This window comes from Coturnix japonica, chromosome 10 (assembly GCF_054131305.1).
Source record: "Coturnix japonica strain WE chromosome 10, WE-NBRP24, whole genome shotgun sequence".
Taxonomy (NCBI): Eukaryota; Metazoa; Chordata; class Aves; order Galliformes; family Phasianidae; genus Coturnix; species Coturnix japonica.
The window spans coordinates 5,001-21,700 of NC_140672.1; the positions used below are offsets into that span (position 1 = coordinate 5,001).

At 42.1% G+C, this 16,700-nt stretch overlaps 1 long non-coding RNA gene across 1 annotated transcript; it reads right to left on the reverse strand.

The window, feature by feature from the left end:
- Nucleotides 1–319: 319 nt before the first annotated feature.
- LOC146759097 (uncharacterized) lies at nt 320–6,152 on the reverse strand. The gene is made up of 4 exons (XR_014932346.1): nt 5,269–6,152; nt 3,864–3,965; nt 2,411–2,516; nt 320–1,500 (listed from the first exon to the last, which is right to left on the reverse strand). It is a non-coding gene; the product is annotated as an uncharacterized LOC146759097 (long non-coding RNA).
- Between the last annotated feature and the right edge of the window lie 10,548 nt (nt 6,153–16,700).

Genomic DNA, 16,700 nt, shown 5'->3' on the forward strand with positions numbered 1-16,700 from the left:
GTTAAATTTAGTTTATATTAATTGATTACAAAACTTAAGCCAATTAGAATTAGATAATTAGATTGCAAAGCAAAATCCAATTTGGTTGACAATAATTGAATGCAAAGCTAAAGCCAATTTGGTTGACAAAAAATAATTGCACACGCTGAAATCAGTGTAAATATCATAATGGCCACAAATGGGCACAAGTCAAAGAGTGGCCACAAATGGGCATGAGTCAAAGAGTGGCCGGGAAGCAACTCAGCTCCCTCAGGCCATAGATATTGGTTACGGGGCTGGGTTAGCCCAGATTTTTTTCTATCTGGGCTAGCCCAGCCCCGTAAGCTTGGATAAATAAAGCCAATTTGGCTAAAATAATTTGATTTCAAAAATATAGCCAATTAAATTGAGTTAATTTGAGTTAATTTGAGTTAATTTGAAGCCAAATTTAAAGCCAATTTAGTTGATATTAATTGAATGCAAAACTTAAGCCAATTTGGATTAGAAATTTAGATTCCAAAACAAAATCCAATTTGGTTGACAATGATTGAATAGAAAGCTGAAGCCAATCTGGGTTGAAATTAATTGACTCCAGAACAAAAGCTAATTTGGTTGACAAAAAATAATTGCACATGCTGAAATCAGCGTAAATCTTATAATGGCCGCAAATGGGCACAAGTCAAAGAGTGGCCGCAAATGGGCACGAGTCAAAGAGTGGCCGGGAAGCAACTCAGCTCCCTCAGGCCGTGGGCGTTGGTTACGGGGCTGGGATAGCCCTAATAGAAAAAAAATGGGCTACCCAGCCCCGTAAGCAAGGATAAATAAAGCCAATTTGGCTGATATTAATTGAAATCAAACCTTAAACCAATTTGGTTAAGGTTAAATAATAGCAAAGTTAAAGCCAATTAGTTTAAGATTAAATGATTGCAAAGCTAAAGCCAATTCAATGAAGGTAGATAGATTGCAAAGCTACAGCCAATTAGATTAAACTTAAATGGTTGTAAAGCTACAACCAATTTAAGTAACATTAAATGATTGCAAAACTAAAGTCAATTTGATTAAAAATAATGGCAAAACTAAAGCCAATTTGATTAACAATGACTGATAGAAAGCTAAAGCCAATTTTGTTAAAATAATTAATTGAAAAGCTATAACCAACTTGATTAAGATTAATTAACAACATATCAAAAACCAATTTAGTTGCAGTTAAATGATTACAAAACAAAACCCAATGTGGGTGAAGTTAATAGATTACTAAGCTAAAACCAATTTGTTTAAGTGTGATGTCAAATCTAAAACCAATTTGGGTAAGGTTAACTGAACACAAACCTTAAACCAATTTGGTTAAGAGAACTTAACTCAAAAGCTAATTCCAATTAAATAGAGGTTAATTGACTAACATGTAGCTGATGTGCTGTTGTGATGGATCGTCAGCCCCACAAAGCTTTATTGAACACCTGCATGGCAGCATGGAGCGCTGCATCAAAGGGGAACATCCATCAGCCAGGGAATATAAGGGCCCTGAGGAAGAAAAAGAGATAGTTAGATCAATGGGCTGAAGCCAGTGGGACATGAAAATGTAAAATAGTGGGCAAGGCCCAATAATCTGCTACAAAAAACACCAAAATGGAGCAAAAAGTGCAAAAGAAGAACACAGACAATGCCAAAATGAACAGCAAGACCCAAAAGAGCAGCACAAAACACATCAAAACAGAACATAATACAACACAAAACACTGCAGAGAACAGCAATAGGGACATAAAGGCGCAACAAAATGATGCAGGAAACTGCAAAATGGAAGAAAGCACCCAAGAGAATATCAAAATATTGGGCAAGGCCCTACAAAAGGATGCAGGGAACACTGAAAAGGAGGGCAAAGCCCAAGAGAACAAGAAAAGGAGCGGCAAAATGGACTGCAAAGCCCAAAAGAATGATGCAATGGATGCCTAAATGGACGGCAAAGTCCAAAAGAAGGATGCAATGGATGCCTAAATGGACAGCAAAGTCCAAAAGAATGATGCAATGGATGCCTAAATGGACAGCAAAGCCCAAAAGAAGGATGCAATGGATGCCTAAATGGACGGCAAAGTCCAAAAGAATGATGCAATGGATGCCTAAATGGACGGCAAAGTCCAAAAGAATGATGCAATGGATGCCTAAATGGACAGCAAAGTCCAAAAGAACGACGCAAGGAACGCCAAAATGGAGGGCAAGGCCCAAGAGAATGCCTCAAAGAATGTCAAAATGGAGAGCAAGAAAAACACTGCAAGAAACAACTGAGCAACAGCAGAGACCAAACACAAAGACAACACAGTAGGACAAGCACAGACAGCCCATAGGACACCACGGAGTGCAAAAATGAAGTCAAAGCCACTAACCTCGCATCTCAGTACATAACAAGTAAAAACCAATTGCTGTGTGCTGCCCTTACCTGCTGGGCTGAGAGTTACCATCAGCAAAGCTGGGTCCAAGCAATGCAGGTTTCTGTTCCTCGCTGCTCTCATCAGGAGCCGCACATCTCTGTGCTCTGCTGGAACCTGTTGGACACAACATGACAATGAAGGCACTGGGATACAATTAATGTTATTAGGGATATAATTAATGCTATTATGGATATAATTAATGCTACTTTTAAGTCTAAATTTGCAGTAAGTTTAACAATTGTATCGCACACTACGATCATAATTAAAGTAACTTTCACATAAAGCACTGAGCATAACTTTTATGACTGCATTTATCATAACAGACACCTTTAGTACTGGGTAAATATTAGGTAAATATCAGTTCCATTAACAAATACAGGTTACAGTCATTATCATTACAACCCGCATTAAGCCGGGGGAGCAGATCAAGATTAACACAAACAAAACATTAACACAAATCCCAAAGACAAGCAGAACAACCACAGAAAGGCAGCCAAGGGTAAGGCAAGTGCAAAAGAAAGAAGGAAAGCCAAGGGAAACCAAAGCAAAAGCAACAGCAAACAGACCATTATAGGAAACACCAAGAACAAAGGCCAAAGGGAAAACAGCGTGGAGAGCCAAGAGAAGAACAAAGGGAACAATGAAACAGAGGGCAAGGCCCAAAAGAATGCTGCATAGAACTGCAAAATAGAGCAAGGCCATAAAGAACACTGCAGGGAACATCAAGATGGAGAACAAGGCCCAAAAGGGCACATACAACATCAAGATGTAGGGCAAGGCCTAAAAGAACGCTTCATGGAACTGCAAAACAGAGGGCAAGGCCCAAAACAGCACTGCTGAAACATCAAGATGGAGGGCAAGGGCCAAAAAAAGATCACGTAAAACATCAAGATGGATGGCAAGGCCTAAGAGAACATCACGCAGAACATCAAGATGAGGACAAGGCCCAAAAGAACACTGCAAGGAACATCAAGAGAGAGGGCAAAGCTAAAGAGAAAACTGCAGCAAACACCAAGATGGAGGGCAAGGCCCAAAAGGGCACTACAAGAAACATCAAGATGGGGGGCAGGGCCCAAAAGGGCACTACAAGAAACATGGAGATGGGGGGCGAGGCCCAAAAGGGCACTACAAGAAACATCAAGATGGGGGGCAAGGCCCAAAAGGGCACTACAAGAAACATCAAGATGGGGGGCAAGGCCGCAGAGAAAACTGCTTGGAACTCCAACACGGAATGAAAGGCTGAAGGGAATGAAGCACCAAAATGAACAAGGCCCAAAGAATGAACAGAACAGCAAAATGAGAACAAAGGAAACACTGCAGGAAATGCTGGAGAAACAGCAGAGAACAGAGGAAAAGAGAATGCAGAAGGATGAGAGCAGACATTATCATTATAATAATGGAACATTACCTTCAATTTCAGTATGGAACAGGTAAAAACCAATTGCTATGTGCTGCCCTTACCTGCTGGGCTGAGAGTTACCATCAGCAAAGCTGGTTCTGGAGCATTTCAGGCAATGCAGGTTTCTGTTCCTCGCTGCTCTCAGCAGTAGGATAGAATCCATGCTATTAGGGAAAGAATAAATACTATTAGAAATAGAAGAAATGCTATTTCTAAGGTTAAAGGTGCAGTTACTGTAAAATGATATTTTGCACTATCATTAGAATGAAGGTTACTTAAAAACAAAGGGTTAGATTTACAGATACTCTACAGAAAACTGCAATTATCACTAAATTTCCCATTAAGGCCATAAAGTTCCTGCAATTATCCCATAAAGGTCCCTTCAGGTCAACATTACCATGAATGCTGCCTCCCACCAAACCCCATAGAGCCAAAGGCAGCAGAACAAGCACAGAAAGCCCCAACAAAAGAAAAGCAAAGCAAACACCAACAGTAAGGCAAGGGCAACAGTAAGAGAACAGCCAAGGGAAAGCACAAGGGAAAGCAACAGCAAGGAGAGTGGTATGAAACACCAAGAACAGAGGGAAAAGGGAAGGCAGCGTAGGAGGCCAAATGGAAACAGCAAAAGAACAGTGCAGGAACAACAAAAAGGAGGGCACGGCCCAAGAGAACATGGCAGGGAACAGCAAGATGGAGAACAAGGCCCAAAAGGGCATTAAAGGAGCATCAAGATGGAGAGCAAGGCCCAAAAGGGCACATACAACATCAAGATGTAGGGCAAGGCCTAAAAGAACGCTGCATGGAACTGCAAAACAGAGGGCAAGGCCCAAAACAGCACTGCTGAAACATCAAGATGGAGGGCAAGGCCAAAAAAAGATCATGTAAAACATCAAGATGGAGGGCAAGGCCCAAGGGAACATCACGCAGAACATCAAGATGAGGACAAGGCCCAAAAGAACACTGCAAGGAACATCAAGATGGAGGGCAACGCTGAAGAGAAAACTGCAGCAAACACCAAGATGGATGGCAAGGCCCAAAAGGGCACTACAAGAAACATCGAGATGGGGGGCGAAGCCCAAAAGGGCACTACAAGAAACATGGAGATGGGGGGCAAGGCCCAAAAGGGCACTACAAGAAACATGGAGATGGGGGGCAAGGCCCAATAGAACATTGCAAAGATGATCAAGATGGAGGGCAAGGCAGCAGAGGAAACTGCTTGGAACTCCAACATGGAATGAAAGGCGGAAGGGAATGAAGCAACAAAATGAACAACAAGGCCCATAGAATGAACAGAACAGCAAAATGAGAACAAAGGAAACACTGCAGGAAATGCTGAAGAAACAGCAGAGAACAGAGGAAAAGAGAATGCAGAAGGATGAGAGCAGATATTATCATTATAATAATGGAACATTACCTTCAATTTCAGTATGAATCAGGTAAAAACCAATTGCTATGTGCTGCCCTTACCTGCTGGGCTGAGAGTTACCATCAGCAAAGCTGGGTCCAGGCAATGCAGGTTTCTGTTCCTCACTGCTCTCAACAGGAGCCGCACATCTCTGTGCTCTGCTGGAACCTGTAGGACACAACACGGCAATGAAGGCACTGCCCACATCTGCAGGGAGCTCATAGACACAGCACTCACCTTGGGTTTGGTAGGGAGGGATGTTGGAACCACTGGGGCCCCATGAGAGCCCACTGGAACCAATAGGGCCCCACATAAGACCCCATTGGACCTTATAAGGTCAACAACCCAGTGCAAGACCAACCAAGGTCCTGAAATCAAACAGTCTATGAGTCCAGATGAGATGCATCGCAGACTGAGAAGTGGTGACAATGGGGTGCAGTCCGGTGAGCAGAAACACGGCCAACATGGCGCTCCTTTGTAGGAAGGTAGAAGGGATGAGCCCAGGAACGGCTGACCCGTCGGTCCCACTGCTGTGCTGGGAATGATCACAAAGCAGATCCTCATAGAAGGACCCAGGGCTCATGGAAGGCAGGAGGTGACGATGGAGATCCTCATAGAAGGACCCAGGGCTCATTGAAGCAGGAGGTGATGATGGAGATCCTCATAGAAGGACACAGGGCTCATGGAAGGCAGGAGGTGACGATGGAGATCCTCATAGAAGGACCCAGGGCTCATTGAAGCAGGAGGTGATGATGGAGATCCTCATAGAAGGACCCAGGGCTCATGGAAGGCAGGAGGTGACGATGGAGATCCTCATAGAAGGACCCAGGGCTCAAGGAAGGCAGGAGGTGATGATGGAGAACCAACACGGCCTCACCAAGGGCAAATGCTCCTTGACTGACCTCATAGACTTCTATGATGGCACTGATGCATCAGTAGACGAAGGAAGACCTGCTGGTATCATCTACTTAGACTTCAACAAGGCCTCTGATGCAGGACCCCACACCATCCTCATGTCCAATGATGAAGACACCAAGTGGATGGGAAGATGATGAGATGGATGAAGAACTGGCTGTAGAACTGAGTCCAGAGAGCAGCAGCCAATGGCTCCGTGTCCAGATGGAGATGATGATAAACAACGTCCCATAGCATCCAACATTGGGGCTGATACTCTGCAATATATGAGCATAGAATCAAATGATGGTTAGGACTGAGGACAAGAATGACCATCTCCATTCAACCCCCCTGCTATGGGGACAGTCACCAACCACCACACCAAGGTCCCACAGCCTCAAACACCTCTAGGGATGGAGCATCCCAAAGTGACTCATTCCACCCCCAAACCCTGCAATAAAGAAGGGATTGATCACCCCATTGTGAAGGCTGAGCCCTCCATCCAAAGGAAGGAGGCTCTAGATACAGCTCCTTCTCACCCCCATCCATAAGTGCAGCTAGGAGCAATCAAAAGGAGAAGATATCAGTCCAGTAATAAAGAAGAAATTCCTTACCCCATTGCAAAGCCAAAGACTCACCACTGACCCCAAAGGAAAGGATCTCCAAGCAGAGTCGCATCCCATATGGCATCCAGACCTCGAAAGCAGCAGGAAGGAGAATCCACTACCCCCAATGCTCCCATAGGAGCACCGAGCTGGAACTGATGCTGCCCCCTGCCCTTCCCAGCCCTTAAATACCAATCAAGGAGGGGAGGAGCCAGGCTCCAACCAATCACAATCCACCCCTCAACGGCCCCCACCTGTGCCCATGGGGTGGGCCCCTCTCCTCAGCAGGTGCCCAATCAGGATGTTACATAACATCCCCATTCAAGAACAAAGACAAAAACAAAACAGTAACAGGTGAGTAATTATATTTATTTGTTCTTATAGGGGAGGGTTGTGGATAGAGGAGAAACAACAGCACAGTATATGGACACAGGGGTGCAGATCTCAGGGTCACAATGGGGTGACACTGTGGGCACCGCTCTGGGGTATATGCTGGGGGAAATTGGAACGATGGGGGGTGATGGGGGCTATGATATCATTATATAATCAGGGTGATATAATAGAAATGCTTAGTCATAGTTGGAAGCCATGATGGGGCGGAGTCACAGCAGTACAGCCCAAGTGCAGGCAATGCACCTGATTGGCTGCAGGGCTGGCTCCGCCCCCTCCTGGTGCTCATATAAGGGCTGGCACCAGGGGGCAGCAGGTATTTGCTGGAGCTCCTCGCTGAGGTCACATCTACCCACATGAAGAAGCTCTTCTGCTCTGTTGCTGCCTTGGACCAAGAGCTGCTGGATGGAGCTGCAGGACTTGGCTTCTCCGCCATCACGTTGCTCGGCCTAGAACAGCACTACAGGAGGTGAGTTCTGGTTCTGATAATGGAGTAATGCTGAGTGGTTGGGGGGCAGAAATGTTTGGGGGGGATTTTGAGGTGTCTGGGGGGGACATGGAGCTGATGTTTGACAGTGAAGCTGTATGTAGATGTGGAGGTATCAATGGAGTTACACAAGGAACCATGTTGGAACGTGACAATGAGTAGATGAGGGACTGAATAGTGAAAAAGGAGCCATAGTAGATGAACAGAGAACACTTAGCTACAAAAAAGGAAAGGGGGCCGCACTAAAGAAAAGGGTAAAAAAATTAAGAAAAGACGGGTAAGAGCGGAAGAAAACAAAAAAATATAAGTATTTATATATATATATAAAAATATATAATATATATATATATATATATATATATATATATATATATATATATATATATATATATATATATAACCTTATATATAAAATATAAGGTTAGAATATAAGGAAACAAAAAAAAGCAGGGTTAGACAGGAAGAAAACCAAGAAAAGACAAATTAGAGTGGCAGGAAAACCTAGAAAAGCAAGGTTAGATGGGAAGAAAACCAAGAAACGACAATTTAGAGTGGAAGAAAACCAAGAAAAGAGGGGTTAGAGCAGAAGAAAACCAAGAAAAGACGGTTTAGAATGGAAGAAAACCAAGAAAAGATGGGTTAGAGCCGAAGAAAACCAAGAAAGGACGGGCCGGAGCAGATGAAAACCAAGAAAACATGGGTTAGAGCGAAAGAAAACCAAGAAAAGCAGGGTTAGAACGGAAGAAAACCAAGAAAAGTTGGCTTAGAGCCGAAGAAAACGAAGAAAAGATGGGTCAGAGCAGATGAAAATCAAGTAAAGCAGGGTTAGAGCAGAAGAAAACCAAGAAAAGCAAGGTTAGAGCTGAAGAAATTTAAGAAGAGAAAGGTTAGAGCAACAGGAATCCAAGAAAAGCAGATTTAGAGCGGAAGAAAACCAAGAAAAGCAGAGTTAGAGTGGAGGAAAACGAAGAAAAGCAGGGTTAGAGTGTAAGAAAACCAAAAAAAGACGGGTCGGAGAAGATGAAAACCAAGAAAAGCAGGGTTAGAGTGGAGGAAAACCAAGCAAAGAGGGGTTAGAGCAGAAGAAAAACAAGAAAAGACGGGTTAGAGCAGTAGAAAACCAAGAAAAGTAGGGTTAGAGTGGAGGAAAACCACGAAAAGATGGATTAAAATGGAAGAAAACCAAGAAAAGTCGGGTTAGAGTGAAAGAAAACCAGGAACAGATGGGTTAGAGCGGAAGAAAACCAAGAAAAGACAGATTAGACTGCAAGAAAACCAAGAAAAGACGGGTTAGAGTGGAAGATAACCAAGAAAAGCCGGGTAAGAGCAGAAGAAAATTAAGAGAACACGGGTTAGAGTGAAAGAAACCCAAGAAAAGACGGTTAGAGTGGAAGAAAACAAAAAAAAAATGGGTTAGAGGAGAAGAAAACCAAGAAAAGACATGATAGAGTGGAAGAAAACCAAGAAAAGTCAAAATAGATCGGAAGAAAACCAAAAAAAGCAGAGTTAGAGCAGAAGAAATCAAGAAAAGACAGGTTAGAGGAGAAGAAAACCAAGAAAAGCAGGGTTAGAGCGGACGAAAACCAATAAAAACAGGGTTAGGGTTCTAACCCTGCTTTTCTTGGTTTTATTCCGTTCTAACCCTGCTTTTCTTGGTTTTCTTCCGCTCTAACCCTGCTTTTCTTGGTTTTCTTCCGTTCTAACCCTGCTTTTCCTGGTTTTCTTCCGTTCTAACCCTGTTTTTCTTGGTTTTCTCCGGCTCTAACCCTGTTTATCTTGTTTTTCGTCCGCTCTAACCCTGCTTTTCTTCGTTTTCTTCCGTTCTAACCCTGCTTTTCCTGGTTTTCTTCCGTTCTAACCCTGCTTTTCTTGGTTTTCTCCGGCTGTAACCCTGTTTATCTTGGTTTTCGTCCGCTCTAACCCTGCTTTTCTAGGTGTTCTTCCGCTCTAAACATGTTTTTCTTGGGTTTTTTTCGGCTCTAACGCTGTTTTTCTTGGTTTTCTTCCTTTCTAACCCTGCTTTTCTTGGTTTTCTTCCGCTCTAACCCTGCTTTTCTTGGTTTTCTTCCTTTCTAACCCTCCTTTTCTTCGTTTTCTTCTGCTCTAACCCTGTTTTTCTTGGTTTTCTTCCGTTCTACCCGGCTTTTCTTGGTTTTCTTCTTTTCTAATACTGTTTTTCTTGTTTTTTTTTTTGGCTCTAACCCGGCTTTTCTTGGTTTTCTTCCGTTCTAACCCGGCTTTTCTTGGTTTTCTTCCGTTCTAACCCTGCTTTTCTTGGTTTTCTTCCGTTCTAACCTTGCTTTTCTTGGTTTTCTTCCGTTCTAACCCTGCTTTTCTTGGTTTTCTCCGGCTGTAACCCTGTTTTTCTTGGTTTTCGTCCGCACAAACCCTGCTTTTCTTGGTTTTCTTCCGGTCTAAACCTGTTTTCCTTGTTTTTTTCGGCTCTAACCCTGTTTTTCTTGGTTTTCTTCCGTTCTAACCCTGCTTTTCTTGGATTTCTTCTGCTCTAACCCTGTTTTTCTTGGTTTTCTTCCGTTCTAAACCTGCTTTTCTTGGTTTTCTTCCATTCTAACCCTGCTTTTCTTGGTTTTCGTCCGTTCTAACCCTGCATTTCTTGGTTTTCTTCCACTCAAACACTGCTTTTCTTCCTTTTCTTCTGCTCTAACCCTGTTTTTCTTGGTTTTCTTCTGTTCTAACCCGGCTTTTCTTGGTTTTCTTCTGTTATAACCCTGTTTTTCTTGGGTTTTTTCGGCTCTAAGCCAGCTTTTCTTGGTTTTTTTCGGCTCTAACCCTGTTTTTCTTGGTTTTCTCCGGCTCTAACCCTGTTTATCTTGTTTTTCGTCCGCTCTAACCCTGCTTTTCTTCGTTTTCTTCCGTTCTAACCCTGCTTTTCCTGGTTTTCTTCCGTTCTAACCCTGCTTTTCTTGGTTTTCTCTGGCTGTAACCCTGTTTATCTTGGTTTTCGTCCGCTCTAACCCTGCTTTTCTTGGTTTTCTTCCGCTCTAAGCCTGTTTTTCTTGGTTTTCGTCCTTTCTAACCCTCCTTTTCTTCATTTTCTTCTACTCTAACCCTGTTTTTCTTGGTTTTCTTCCGTTCTAACCCGGCTTGTCTTGGTTTTCTTCTTTTCTAATACTGTTTTTCTTGGTTTTTTTTGGCTATAGGCCTGCTTTTCTTGGTATTCTTCCGCTCTAACCCTGTTTTTCTTGTTTTTTTTTAGCTCTAAGCCGGCTTTTCTTGGTTTTCTTCCGTTCTAACCCTGCTTTTCTTGGTTTTCTTCCGTTCTAACCTTGCTTTTCTTGGTTTTCTTCCGTTCTAACCCTGCTTTTCTTGGTTTTCTCCGGCTCTAACCCTGTTTATCTTGGTTTTCGTCCGCTCTAACCCTGCTTTTCTTGGTTTTCTTCTGGTCTAAACCTGTTTTTCTTGGTTTTGTTTGGCTATAACCCTGTTTTTCTTGGTTTTCTCCGGCTCTAACCCTGTTTATCTTGTTTTTCGTCCGCTCTAACCCTGTTTTTCTTGGTTTTCTGCCGTTCTAAACCTGCTTTTCTTGGTTTTCTTCCATTCTAAACCTGCTTTTCTTGGTTTTCTTTCGTTCTAAGCCTGCATTTCTTGGTTTTCTTCCACTCAAACCCTGCTTTTCCTGGTTTTCTTCTGCTCTAACCCTGTTTTTCTTGGTTTATTTCGTCTCTAACCCGGCTTTTCTTGGTTTTCTTCTGTTCTAACCCTGTTTTTCTTGGGTTTTTTCGGCTCTAAGCCAGCTTTTCTTGGTTTTTTTCAGCTCTAACCCTGTTTTTCTTGGTTTTCTTCCGTTCTTACCCGGCTTTTCTTGGTTTTCTTCTGCTTTAACCCTGTTTTTCTTGGTTTTCTTCCGTTCTAACGAGGCTTTTCTTGGTTTTCTTCCGTTCTAACCCGGCTTTTCTTGGTTTTCTTCTGCTCTAACCCTGTTTTTCTTCTTTTTTTCGGCTCTAAGCCTGCTTTTTTTGGTTTTCTTCTGCTCTAACCCTGTTTTTCTTAGTTTTTTTCGGCTCTAACCCTGCTTTTTTTGGTTTTTTTAGGCTCTAACCCTGTTTTTCTTGGTTTTCTTCCGCTCTAACCCTGTTTTTCTTGGTTTTCTTCTGCTCTAACCCTTTTTATCTTGATTTTCATCCGCTCTAACCCTGCTTTTCTTGGTTTTCTTCTGATCTAACCTTGTTTTTCTTGGTTTTCTTCTGTTCTAACCCTGTTTTTCATGTTTTTTTTCGGCTCTAAGCCTGCTTTTTTTGGTTTTCTTCGGCTATAGCCCTGTTTTTCTTGGTTTTCTTCCGCTCTAACCCTGCTTTTCTTGGTTTTCTTCCTTTCTAACCCTCCTTTTCTTGGTTTTCTTCTGCTCTAACCCTGTTTTTCTTGGTTTTCTTCCGTTCTAACCCGGCTTTTCTTGGTTTTCTTCTTTTCTAACCCTGTTTTTCTTGTTTTTTTTTCGGCTCTAAGCCTGCTTTTCTTGTTTTTTTCCGGCTCTAACCCTGTTTTTCTTGGTTTTCTTCCTTTCAAACCCTGCTTTTCTTGGATTTCTTCTGCTCTAACCCTGTTTTTCTTGGTTTTCTTCTGTTCTAACCAGGCTTTTCTTGGTTTTCTTCCGTTCTAACCCGGCTTTTTTTGTTTTTCTTCTGCTCTAACCCTGTTTTTCTTGGTTTTTTTTTTCGGATCTAACCCTGTTTTTCTTGGTCTTTTTTTGTTCTAACTTGGCTTTTCTTGGTTTTCTTCCGTTCTAACCCTGTTTTTCTTGGTTTTCTTCTGTTCTAACCCTGCTTTTCTGGGATTTCTTCAGCTCTAACCCTGTTTTTCTTGGATTTTTCCGGCTCTAACCCTGTTTATCTTGGTTTTCGTCCGCTCTAACCCTGTTTTTCTTGGTTTTCGTCCGCTCTAACCCTGCTTTTCTTGGTTTTCTTCCGTTCTAACCCTGCATTTCTTGGTTTTCTTCAGCTCTAACCCTGTTTTTCTTGGTTTTCTCCAGCTCTAACCCTGTTTATCTTGGTTTTTGTCCGCTCTAACCCTGCTTTTCTTGGTTTTCTTCCGTTCTAACCCTGATTTTCCTTGTTTTCTTCCATTCCAACCCTGCTGTTCTTGTTTTACTCTGGCTCTAACCCTGTTTGTCTTGGTTTTCGTCCACTCTAACCCTGCTTTTCTTGGTTTTCTTCCAATCTAAACCTGTTTTTCTTGGTTTTTCTTGGCTCTAACCCTGTTTTTCCTTTTTTTTTCGGCTCTAACCCTGTTTTTCTTGGTTTTCTTCCTTTCTAACCCTGCTTTTCTTGGATTTCTTCTGCTCTAACCCTGCTTTTCTTGGTTTTCTTCCGTTCTAACCCTGCTTTTCTTGGTTTTCTTCCGTTCTAACCCTGCTTTTCTTGGTTTTCTCCGTCTATAACCCTGTGTATCTTGGTTTTCGTCTGCTATAACCCTGTTTTTCTTGGTTTTCTTCCGCTCTAAACCTGTTTTTCTTGGTTTTTTTTGGCTCTACCCCTGTTTTTCTTGGTTTTTTTTCGGCTCTAACGCTGTTTTTCTTGGTTTTCTTCGGCTCTAACCCTGCTTTTCTTGGTTTTCTTCCTCTCTAATCCTGTTTTTCTTGGTTTTTTTCCGCTCAAACCCTGCTTTTCTTGGTTTTCTTCCTTTCTAACCCGGCTTTTCTTGGTTTTCTTCTTTCCTAACACTGTTTTTCTTGGGTTTTTTCCGGCTCTAAGCCAGCTTTTCTTGGTTTTTTTCCGCTCTAACCCTGTTTTTCTTGGTTTTCTTCTGTTCTAACCCGGCTTTTCTTGGTTTTCTTCTGCTCTAACCCTGTTTTTCTTGTTTTTTTCCGGCTCTAACCTGGCTTTTTTTAGTTTTCTTCCGCTCTAACCCTGCTTTTCTTGGTTTTCTTCCGCTCTAAACCTGCTTTTCTTGTTTTTTTTCAGCTCTAACCCTGTTTTTCTTGGTTTTCGTCCGCTCTAATCCTGCTTTTCTTGGTTTTCTTCCGTTCTAACCCTGCTTTTCTTGGTTTTCTTCTGTTCTAACCCTGCTTTTCTGGGATTTCTTCAGCTCTAACCCTGTTTTTCTTGGTTTTCTCCGGCTCTATCCCTGTTTTTCTTGGTTTTCTTTCGCTCTAACCAGGCTTTTCTTGGTTTTCTTCCGTTCTAACCCGGCTTTTCTTGGTTATCTTCTGCTCTAACCCTGTTTTACTTGTTTTTTTTCGGCTCTAACCCGGTTTTTCTTGGTTTTCTTCCGTTCTAACCCTGCTTTTCTTGGTTTTCTTCCGTTCTAACCCTGATTTTCTTGGTTTTCCCTGGCTCTAACCCTGTTTATCTTGGTTTTCTTCCGCTCTAAACCTGTTTTTCTTGGTTTTTTTTGGCTCTACCCCTGTTTTTCTTGGTTTTTTTTCGGCTCTAACGCTGTTTTTCTTGGTTTTCTTCGGCTCTAACCCTGCTTTTCTTGGTTTTCTTCCTCTCTAAACCTGTTTTTCTTGGTTTTTTTCCGCTCAAACCCTGCTTTTCTTGGTTTTCTTCCTTTCTAACCCGGCTTTTCTTGGTTTTCTTCTTTCCTAACACTGTTTTTCTTGGGTTTTTTCCGGCTCTAAGCCAGCTTTTCTTGGTTTTTTTCCGCTCTAACCCTGTTTTTCTTGGTTTTCTTCTGTTCTAACCCGGCTTTTCTTGGTTTTCTTCTGCTCTAACCCTGTTTTTCTTGTTTTTTTCCGGCTCTAACCTGGCTTTTTTTAGTTTTCTTCCGCTCTAACCCTGCTTTTCTTGGTTTTCTTCCGCTCTAAACCTGCTTTTCCTGTTTTTTTTCAGCTCTAACCCTGTTTTTCTTGGTTTTCGTCCGCTCTAATCCTGCTTTTCTTGGTTTTCTTCCGTTCTAACCCTGCTTTTCTTGGTTTTCTTCTGTTCTAACCCTGCTTTTCTGGGATTTCTTCAGCTCTAACCCTGTTTTTCTTGGTTTTCTCCGGCTCTATCCCTGTTTTTCTTGGTTTTCTTTCGCTCTAACCAGGCTTTTCTTGGTTTTCTTCCGTTCTAACCCGGCTTTTCTTGGTTATCTTCTGCTCTAACCCTGTTTTTCTTGTTTTTTTTCGGCTCTAACCCGGTTTTTCTTGGTTTTCTTCCGTTCTAACCCTGCTTTTCTTGGTTTTCTTCCGTTCTAACCCTGATTTTCTTGGTTTTCCCTGGCTCTAACCCTGTTTATCTTGGTTTTCTTCCGCTCTAACCCTGCTTTTCTTGGTTTTCTTCCGGACTAAACCTGTTTTTCTTGGTTTTTTTTGACTATAACCATGTTTTCCTTGTTTTTTTCGGCTCTAACCCTGTTTTTCTTGGTTTTCTTCCGTTCTAAACCTGCTTTTCTTGGTTTTCTTCCGTTCTAACCCTGCTTTTCTTAGTTTTCTTCTACTCAAACCCTGCTTTTCTTGGTTTTCTTCTGCTCTAACCCTGTTTTTCTTGGTTTTCTTCTGTTCTATCCCGACTTTTCTAGGTTTTCTTCATTTCTAACCCTGTTTTTCTTGGGTTTTTTCGGCTCTAAGCCAGTTTTTCTTGGTTTTTTTCAGCTCTTACCCTTTTTTTCTTGGTTTTCTTCCGTTCTAACCCGGCTTTTCTTGGTTTTCTTTGGTCTAACCCTGTTTTTCTTGGTTTTCTTCCATTCTAACCAGGCTTTTCTTGGTTTTCTTCCGTTCTAACCCGGCTTTTCTGGGTTTTCTTCTTCTAACCCTGTTTTTCTTGGTTTTTTTTCGGCTCTAAGCCTGCTTTTTTTGGTTTTCTTCTGCTCTAACCGTGTTTTTCTTAGTTTTTTTCGGCTCTAACCCTGCTTTTTTTGGTTTTTATCTGCTCTAACCCTGTTTTTCTTGGTTTTCTTCCTTTCTAACCCTGTTTTTCTTGGTTTTCTTCTGCTCTAACCCTGTTTATCTTGGTTTTCGTTCGCTCTAACCCTGTTTTTCTTGGTTTTATTCCGTTCTAACCTTGTTTTTCTTGTTTTTCTTCCGTTCTAACCCTGTTTTTCTTGGTTTTCTTCTGTTCTAATTCTGCTTTTCTGGGATTTCTTCAGCTCTAACCCTGTTTTTCTTGGTTTTCTTACGCTCTAACCCGGCTTTTCTTGGTTTTCTTCCGCTCTAACCCTGCTTTTCTTGGTTTTCTTCCGGTCTAAACCTGTTTTTCTTGGTTTTGTTTGGCTATAACCATGTTTTTCTTGGTTTTCTCCGGCTCTAACCCTGTTTATCTTGGTTTTCGTCCGCTCTAACCCTGTTTTTCTTGGTTTTCTTCCGCTCTAACCCTGTTTTTCTTGGTTTTCGTCCGCTCTCACCCTGCTTTTCTTGGTTTTCTTCCGTTCTAACCCTGCTTTTCTTGGTTTTCTTCCGTTCTAACCCTGCATTTCTTGGTTTTTTTCGGCTCTAACCCTGGTTTTCTTGGTTTTCTCCAGCTCTAACCCTGTTTATCTTGGTTTTTGTCCGCTCTAACCCTGATTTTCTTGGTTTTCTTCCGTTCAAACCCTGATTTTCCTGGTTTTCTTCCATTCCAACCCTGCTGTTCTTGTTTTACTCTGGCTCTAACCCTGTTTATCTTGGTTTTCGTCCACTCTAACCCTGCTTTTCTTGGTTTTCTTCCAATCTAAACCTGTTTTTCTTGGTTTTCTTCGGCTCTAACACTGCTTTTCTTGGTTTTCTTCCTCTCTAAACCTGTTTTTCTTGGATTTTTCTGCTCAAACCCTGCTTTTCTTGGTTTTCTTCTTTCCTAACACTGTTTTTCTTGGTTTTTTTCGGCTCTAGGCCTGCTTTTCTTGGTTTTCCTCTGCTCTAACCCTGTTTTTCTTGGTTTTCTTCTGCTCTAACCCTGTTTTTCTTGGTTTTCTTACGCTCTAACCAGGCTTTTCTTGGTTTTCTTCCGTTCTAACCCGGCTTTTCTTGGTTTTCTTCTGCTCTAACCCTGTTTTTCTTGTTTTTTTTCGGCTCTAACCCGGCTTTTCTTGGTTTTCTTCCGTTCTAACCCTGCTTTTCTTGGTTTTCTTCCGTTCTAACCCTGATTTTCCTGGTTTTCTCTGGCTCTAACCCTGTTTATCTTGGTTTTCGTCCGCCCTAACCCTGCTTTTCTTGGTTTTCTTCCGGTCTAAACCTGTTTTTCTTGGTTTTTTTTGGCTATAACCA